The sequence below is a fragment of the Pristiophorus japonicus genome, chromosome 3, assembly GCF_044704955.1.
Source record: "Pristiophorus japonicus isolate sPriJap1 chromosome 3, sPriJap1.hap1, whole genome shotgun sequence".
Lineage (NCBI taxonomy): Eukaryota > Metazoa > Chordata > Chondrichthyes > Pristiophoridae > Pristiophorus > Pristiophorus japonicus.
The window spans coordinates 274,310,210-274,319,627 of NC_091979.1; positions in this window are offsets into that span (position 1 = coordinate 274,310,210).

Genomic DNA, 9,418 nt, shown 5'->3' on the forward strand with positions numbered 1-9,418 from the left:
CCTGCATCAACACGCACAAGGGACTGTTCATCTACAACAGATGCCCGTTTGGAATTCGGTCGGCTGCAGCGATCTTCCAGAGAAACATGGAGAGCCTACTCAAGTCGGTACCACACACGGTGGTCTTTCAGGACGACATATTGGTCATGGGCCGGGACACCGCCGAGCACCAACAAAACCTGGAGGGGGTCCTCCAGTGACTGGATCACGTAGGGCTGCAGCTGAAGAGGTCGAAATGCTTCTTCATGGCAACAGAAGTGGAGTTTTTGGGGAGAAAGATCACGGCGGACGGCATTCGGCCCACAGATGCCAAGACAGAGGCTATCAGGAACGCGCCCAGGCCACAGAACGTCACGGAGCTGCAGTCGTCCCTGGGACTTCTCAACTATTTTGGTAACTTCCGACTGGGGTTAAGCACCCTTTTAGAGCCCCCACATGTGTTATTGCGCAAAGGTGAGAACTGAGTATGGGGGGAAAAAAACAAGTAATTGCTTTTGAGAAAGCCAGAAACATTTTATGCTCCAACAAGTTGCTTGTATTGTATAACCTGTGTAAAAAAACTTGTGCTAGCATGTGACGCGTCATCGTAAGGAGTCGGATATGTATTACAACAAGCTAACGTTGCGGGGAAGTTGCAACCTGTCGCCTATGCTTCCAGGAGCTTGCCTAAGGCGAGGGCCTACAGCATGATTGATAAAGAGGCATTAGCGTGTGTGTTCGGGGTAATGAAAATGCATCAGTACCTGTTTGGCCTCAAATTTGAGCTGGAAACCGATCACAAGCCCCTCACATCCCTGTTTGCCGAAAACAAGGGGATAAATACTAATGCCTCAGCCCGCATACAAAGGTGGGCACTCGCGCTATCAGCGTATAACTATACCATCCGCCACAGGCCAGGCACTGAGAACTGTGCGGATGCTCTCAGTCGGCTACCATTGCCCACCACGGGGGTGGAAATGGCGCAGCCTGCAAACTTGTTGATGGTGGCGCAGCCCGCAGACTTGTTGATGGTCATGGAAGCGTTTGAAAATGATAAATCACCTGTCATGGTCCGCCAGATTCGAACTTGGACCAGCCAAGATCCTCTGCTGTCCCTAGTAAAAAACTGTGTACTGCATGGGAGCTGGGCCAGCATCCCCGTTGAAATGCAGGAGCTAATCAAGCCATTCCAGCGGCGAAAGGACGAGCTGTCCATTCAGGCAGACTGCCTGTTGTGGGGTAACCGCTTGGTGCGACCAAAAAAGAGCAGGGAGATGTTCATCTCGGATCTCCACAGCACACACCCGAGTATAGTAATGATGAAAGCGATAGCCAGATCCCACGTGTGGTGGCCCGGTATCGACTCTGAATTCGAGTCCTGTGTACGGCAATGCAGCGTACGTGCTCAGTTGAGCAACGCGCCCAGAGAGGCACCACTAAGTTTGTGGTCCTGGCCCTCCAGACCATGGTCGAGGATCCATGTCGACTATACGGGCCCGTTTCTCGGTAAAATACTCCTGGTGGTGGTGGATGCTTTTTCAAAATGGATTGAATGTGAAATAATGTCGGGAAGGCACCGCCACCGCCACCATTGAAAGCCTGAGGGCCATGTTTGCCACCCACGACCTGCCTGAGATAAGGGTCGGTGACAACGGGTATGTTTCACCAGTGCCGAATTTAAAGAATTCATGACCCGCAATGGGATCAAACATGTCACCTCAGCCCCGTTTAAACCAGCCTCCAATGAGAGGGCAGTACAAACAGAGCCTTAAACAAGTCACAGAAGGCTCACTCCAAACCCGCCTGTCCCGAGTACTGCTCAGCTACCGCACAAGACCCCACTCACTCACAGGGGTGCCCACGGCTGAGCTACTCATGAAAAGGACACTTAAAACTAGACTCTCACTGGTTCACCCCAACCTGCATGATCAGGTAGAGAGCATGCGGCAGCAACAAAATGTAAACGATGGTCGCGCCACTTTGTCACGGGAAATTGATCTGAATGACCCAGTGTATGTGCTAAACTATGCACATGGTCCCAAGTGGATCGCAGACACGGTGATAGCTAAAGAAGGGAGTAGGGTGTTTGTAGTCAAACTAGACAATGGACACATTTCAGAAAGCACCTGGACCAAACAAGGCTGCAGTTCACAGACTGCCCTGAACAACCCACAGAGATACCACCTTTTTCGAGCCCACAACACACACCCAAAGGATCAACGACACAACGCCAGACCAGGAAATCGAACCCATCACGCCCAACAGCCCAGCAAGGCCAGGCTCACCAAGCAGCCCTGCAGGGCCAACAACACGCCAGCCCAGCGAGGGCACAGCCAACACACCAGAACAGACATTTGTACCGAGGCGGTCCACCAGGGAAAGAAAGGCTCCCTACCGCCTCAGTATCTGTTTGGTCTCAAGTTTGAGCTAGAAACTGACCATAAGCCGCTCATATTGCTATTCTCAGAGTGCAAAGGGATTAACACCAATGCCTCTGCCCGTATCCAAAGATGGGCGCTCATGCTGTCTGCATACAACTATATAATCCGCCACAGACCAGTCACAGAAAACTGCGCTGATGCTCTCAGTCGGCTACCATTGCCCACCACCGGGGTGGAAATGGCACAGCCTGCAGACTTGCTCTTGGTGATGGATGCATTTGAAAACGAAAAGTCACCTGTTACGGCCCGCTAGCTCAGGACCTGGACCAGCCAAGATACTTTACTGACCCTGGTAAAAAAATTGTGTCCTCCATGTGAGCTGGTCCAGCATCCCAGCGGAGATGCATGAAGAGATCAAGCCGTTCCAGCGGTGCAAAGACGAAATGTCCATACAGGCGGACTGTCTTTTGAGGGGTAATCGCGTGGTTTTGCCTAAGAAAGGCAGGGAAACATTCATACGTGACCTACACAGTACCCACCCAGGCATAGTAATGAGGAGTGGTGCAAAAGAGACAAATTCCTGGGACATTGGAACCGGTTCTCGGGGAGGCGGGACCAGTACAAACCGGACGGTCTGCACCTGGGCAGGACCGGAACCAATGTCCTGGGGGGAGTGTTTGCTAGTGCTGTTGGGGAGGAGTTAAACTAACATGGCAGGGGATGGGAACCTATGCAGGGAGACAGAGGGAAATAAAATGGAGGCAGAAGCAAAAGATAGAAAGGGGAATAGTAACAGTGGAGGGCAGAGAAACCCAAGGCAAAAAACAAAAAGGGCCACATTACATAAAAATTCTAAAGGGGAAAAGTGTGTTAAAAAGACAAGCCTGAAGGCTCTGTGCCTCAAAGCGGGGAGTATTCGGAATAAGGTGGACGAATTAACTGCGCAGACAGCAGTTAACGGATATGATGTAATTGGCATCACGGAGACATGGCTCCAGGGTGACCAAGGCTGGGAACTCAACATCCAGGGGCATTCAACATTTAGGAAGGATAGGCAAAGAGGAAAAGGAAGCGGGGTAGCGTTGCTGGTTAAAGAGGAAATTAATGCAATAGTAAGGAGGGACATTAGCCTGGATGATGTGGAATCGGTATGGGTGGAGCTGCGGAATACCAAAGGGCAGAAACGCTCGTGGGAGTTGTGTACAGACCACCAAACAGTAGTAGTGAGGTTGGGACAGCATCAAACAAGAAATAAGGGATTTGTGCAATAAAGGTACAGCAGTTATCATGGGCAACTTTAATCTACATATTGATTGGGCTAACCAAACTGGTAGCAATGTGGTGGAGGAGGAATTCCTGGAGTGTATTAGGAATGGTTTTCTCGACAAATTTGTCGAGGAACCAACTAGAGAGCTAGCCATCTTAGATTGGGTGATGTGTAATGAGAAGGGACTAATTAGCAATCTTGTTGTGCGAGGCCCCTTGGGGAAGAGTGACCATAATATGGTATTAAGATGGAGAGTGACACAGTTAATTCAGAAACTAGGGTTCTGAACTTAAGGAAAGATAACTTCGACGGTATGAGGCGTGAATTGGCTAGAATAGACTGGTAAAGGATACTTAAAGGGTTGACGGTGGATAAGCAATGGCAAACATTTAAAGATCACATGGATACATTTCAGCAATTGTACATCCCTGTCTGGAGTAAAAATAAAACGGGGAAGGTGGCTCAACCATGGCTAACAAGGGAAATTAAGGATAGTGTTAAAACCAAGGAAGAGGCATGTAAATTGCTAGAAAAAGTAACAAACGTGAGGACGAGGAGAAATTTAGAATTCAACAGAGGGGGACTAAGGGTTTAATTAAGAGGGGGGAAATAGAGTAAGAGAGGAAGCTTGCAGGGAACATAAAAACTGACTGCAAAAGCTTCTATAGATATGTGAAGAGAAAAAGATTAGTGAAGACAAACGTAGGTCCGTTGCAGTCGGATTCAGGTGAATTTATAATGGGGAACAAAGAAATGGCAGACCAATTGAACAAATACTTCGGTTCTGTCTTCACGAAGGAAGACACAAATAACCTTCCGAATGTACTAGGGAACAGTGGCTCTAGTGAGATGGAGGAACTGAAGAATATCCTTATTCGGTGGGAAATTGTGTTAGGGAAATTGATGGGATTGAAGGCTGATAAATCCCCGGGGTCTGATAGTCTGCATCCAAGAGTACTTAAGGAAGTGGCCCTAGAAATAGTGGATGCATTGGTAATAATTTTCCAACAGTCTATCGACTCTGGATCAGTTCCTATGACTGGAGGGTAGCTAATGTAACACCACTTTTTAAAAAAGGAGGGAGAGAGAAAACGGGTAATTATAGACCGGTTAGCCTGACATCAGTAGTGGGGAAAATGTTGGAATCAATCATTAAGGATGAAATAGCAGCACATTTGGAAAGCAATGACAGGATCGGTCCAAGTCAGCATGAATTTATGAAAGGGAAATCATGCTTGGCGAATCTTCTGGAATTTTTTGAGGATGTAACTAGCAGAGTGGACAAGGGAGAACCAGTGGATGTGGTGTAGTTGGACTTTCAAAAGGCTTTTGACAAGGTCCCGCACAAGAGATTGGTGTGCAAAATCAAAGTACATGGTATTGGGGGTAATGTACTGACGTGGATAGAGAACTGGTTGGCAGACAGGAAGCAGAGAGTCAGGATAAACGGGTCCTTTTCAGAATGGCAGGCAGTGACTAGTGGAGTGCCGCAGGGCTCAGTGCTGGGACCCCAGCTATTTACAATATACATTAACGATTTGGATGAAGGAATTGAGTGTAATATCTCCAAGTTTGCAGATGGCACTAAACTGGGTAGCGGTGTGAGCTGTGAGGGGGACGCTAAGAGGCTGCAGGGTGACTTGGACATATTGCATCTGCCATGCATTTGCCCAGTGTGGATAAATGTGAGGTTATCCATTTTGGGGGCAAAAACACGAAGGCAGAATATTATATGAATGGCGGCAGATTAGGGAAAAGGGGAGGTGCAACGAGACCTGGGTGTCATGGTTCATCAGTCATTGAAGGTTGGCGCGCAGGTACAGCAGGCAGTGAAAAAGGCAAATGGTATGTTGGCCTTCATAGCTAGGGAATTTGAGTATAGGAGCAGGGAGATCTTACTGCAGTTGGACAGGGCCTTTGTGAGGCCTCACCTGGAATATTGTGTTCAGTTTTGGTCTCCTAATCTGAGGAAGGACGTTCTTACTATTGAGGGAGTACAGCGAAGGTTCACCAGACTAATTCCAGAGATGGGTGGACTGTCATATGAGGAGAGACTGGATCAACTGGGCCTTTATTCACTGGAGATTAGAAGGATGAGGGGGGATTTCATAGAAACGTATAAGATTCTTACGGGACTGGACAGGTTAGATGCGGGAAGCAGAACCAGGGGACATAGTCTTAGGATAAGGGTAGGCCATTTCGGACTGAGATGAGGAGAAACTTCTTCACTCAGAGTTGTTAACGTGTGGAATTCTCTGCCGCAGAGAGTTGTTGATGCCAGTTCGATGGATATATTCAAGAGGGAGTTAGATATGGCTCTTACAGCTAAGGGGGATCAAGGGGTATGGAGAGAAAGCAGGAAAGTGGTACTGAAGGAATGATCAGCCATAATCTTATTGAATGGTGGTGCAGGCTCAAATGGCTGAATAGCCTACTTCTTCACCTATTTTCTATGTTTCTATGAAAGCCATAGTCAGATCCCATGTGTAGTGGCCCGGCATTGACTCAGACTTAGAGTCATGCGTGTGCCAATGCAACACTTGCTCTCAACTGAGCAATGCACCCAGGGAGGCACCGCTAAGTTTGTGGTCGTGGCCCTCCAAACCGTGGTCTAGGATCCACGTTGACTTTGCGGGCCCATTCCTAGGCAAAATGTTCTTGGTTATTGTGGATGCTTATTCAAAATGGATTGAATGTGTAATAATGTCTGTAAGCACGTCCAATGCCACCATCGAAAGCCTACGAGCCATGTTTGCCACTCAAGGCCTGCCTGATGTTCTTGTCAGCGACAATGGACAATGTTTCACCAGTGTTGAATTCAAGGAATTCATGACCCGCAATGGGATCAAGCACATCACATCTGCCCCGTTGAAGCCCGCATCCAGCAGCCAGGCAGAATGAGCAGTCCAAACCATCAAGCAAAGCTTAAAACGTGTGTCGGAAGGCTCCCTGCAGACCCGCCTGTCCCGAGTCCTGCTCAGCTATCGCATCAGATCCCACTCGCTCACTGGGGTACCCCCAGCCAAGCTGCTCATGAAAAAGGCGCTCAAAACAAGGCTCTGTCTTGTCCACCCTGATCTCCATGATCACGTCGAGGGCAGGCGGCATCAACAAAGCATGTAGCATGATTGCGCAAACTTGTCACGCGATATTGAAGTCAATGACCCTGTATTTGTACTCAACTATGGACATGGTCCCAAATGGCTTGCTGGCACGGTCATAGCCAAAGAAGGGAGTGGGGTGTTTCAGGTCAAACAGGCCAATGGACTAAAGTACAGAAAGCATTTGGACCAAACCAAATTGCGATTCACAAACAGCCACAAGCAACCCGAAGAGGACACCACCAACTTTGACCCTCCAACACACACACAAGTGGCAACCAACATCACGGTTGACCACGAAGCTGAACTCACCATCCCCAGCAGCCCGGCAAGGCCAACTGCCCAGCAGCCCAGCGAAGAACCAACCCACTCACCCACACCTGCATTTGTACCGAGACGATCGACAAGGGAGCGAAAAGCCCCAGATTGTCTCACACTGTAAATAAGATTGGCTTTGGGAGGGAGTGATGTTATGTATGTAACCCTTGACAACCTGTATCATACCACCACCAGAGGGCCTACCTGTTGGAGTCCCAAGGTTTCCCAGCATCCCTTGGGACCACTGTATCTAAGCAGGCCTCCCATGCTCTACCGGCAATGTGGAGTTTAATTAAAGGAGCTAAGGTCACACTCATTGCATACGGTACTCAGTTGTATCACTTTATTATGAGCATAACAGAAGCCGTTCCAGATTCCGGGCTTGTCCGGGCTTTCAATCATCTTTCCGATGTCACAAATCCGTTCACACCCGAGCCTATTTCGGGTATTTCCGGATTTCAGAATGTCAGGCAGGGAGGAGGAGGGGTCCACGCCGAGTAGTTGTACAGGCCGCCTGCCCCGTCGATGAGGTCATCGGGCGGGGCCCTGTCGATTATGTCATCGGGAGGGGCCCTGTCGCCAAGGAGGTGTTCGGGCGAGTCAAACCGCCATGGAGGTGTTTGGGCGGGCCCTGCTGCCAAGGAGGTGTTCGGGCGGGGCCCCGCCGAGGAGGAGCTGTTTGGGTGGGGCCTCGCTGTGGTGTAGCTGTTCGGGCCAGCCCCACCGTGGTGGAACTGTTGAGGTGGGCCCCGCCGAAGAGGAGGTGTTCGGGCAGGCCCCATAGCAGAGGAGGCCCCGAGGCAAGGGCAGCAACAGCAAGTGGGGCGAGGCGAGCCGAGGCGAGGTAAGGGCAGTGGCGGTGGTGAGATGAGGCCTGAGGTCGCGCAGCAGTGGGGCCCCGAGGTTGGCAGGGTCGGCGGGTCTGGATTACGAAACATTTTACAGATCGGTCTGGATTCCGGAACATTCCAGATGCTGGAACTCTGGATTTTCGACACTGCATCTGTACACTATTGTACCTATTTCTATCCCAATGAGACAGAGACTTTGCTTACCTTGATTTTTAGCTTCCTACAAACTTTCTTGATTCAACAGTTAATAGAGACCTTAGAACTAATGACTATTCTAGTTGTAAGCAAATAGTAATATAAACATCAAGTTACTTGCCTCATAAGCTAATACTGAGCTAGCCTTAATTTCCCATCAACCTCTCTGCCTCTTCTCCATTTTCCAACATGTTCCACTTTTTCTAAACTGCATTTTTTTTTTACCTACCAGGGGCCATGATTCTCAGTGCACTCGTTTATACCTTTTGTGATATTTTCTATGTCTCTTAACGACTTCCTTACACAGCATAACGCAATGACCAGAATAGCGAAAGCTATTATCTGGTGTGAGCTGCGAGGAGGATGCTATGAGGCTGCAGAGTGACTTGGATAGGTTAGGTGAGTGGGCAAATGCATGGCAGATGAAGTATAATGTGGATAAATGTGAGGTTATCCACTTTGGTTGTAAAAAGAGAGAGACAGACTAGGAAAAGGGGAGGTGCAACGAGACCTGGGTGTCATGGTACATCATTCATTGAAGGTTGGCATGCAGGTACAGCAGGCAAATGGCATGTTGGCCTTCATAGCAAGGAGATTTGAGTACAGGGGCAAGGAGGTGTTACTATAGTTGTACAGGGCCTTGATGAGGCCACACCTAGAGTATTGTGTACAGTTTTGGGCTCCTAACTTGAGGAAGGACATTCTTGCTATTGAGGGAGTGCAGCGAAGGTTCACCAGACTGATTCCCGGGATGGCAGGACTGACATATCAAGAAAGACTGGATCAACTGGGCTTGTATTCACTGGAGTTCAGAAGAATGAGAGGGGATCTCATAGAAACGTTTAAAATTCTGACAGGTTTAGACAGGTTAGATGCAGGAAGAATGTTCCCAATGTTGGAGAAGTCCAGAACCAGGGGTCACAGTCTAAGGATAAGGGGTAAGCCATTTAGGACCGAGATGAGGAGAAACCTCTTCATCCAGAGAGTGGTGAACCTGTGGAATTCTCTACCACAGAAAGTTGTTGAGGCCAATTCACGAAATATATTCAAAAAGGAATTAGATGTAGTCCTTACTTCTAGAGGGATCAAGGGGTATGGCGAGAAAGCAGGAATGGGGTACTGAAGTTGCATGTTCAGCCATGAACTCATTGAATGGCGGTGCAGGCTCGAAGGGCCGAATGGCCTACTCCTGCACCTATTTTCTATGTTTCTATCACCAATCCCATCTGGAACAGTCTAACCCAAGGATCGAGTTCCACACTAGAGGCTACTTCCTACCATTCATAATTCCCAAGTCTCATGATTGCCAGTTCTGTCTCTCTTTGT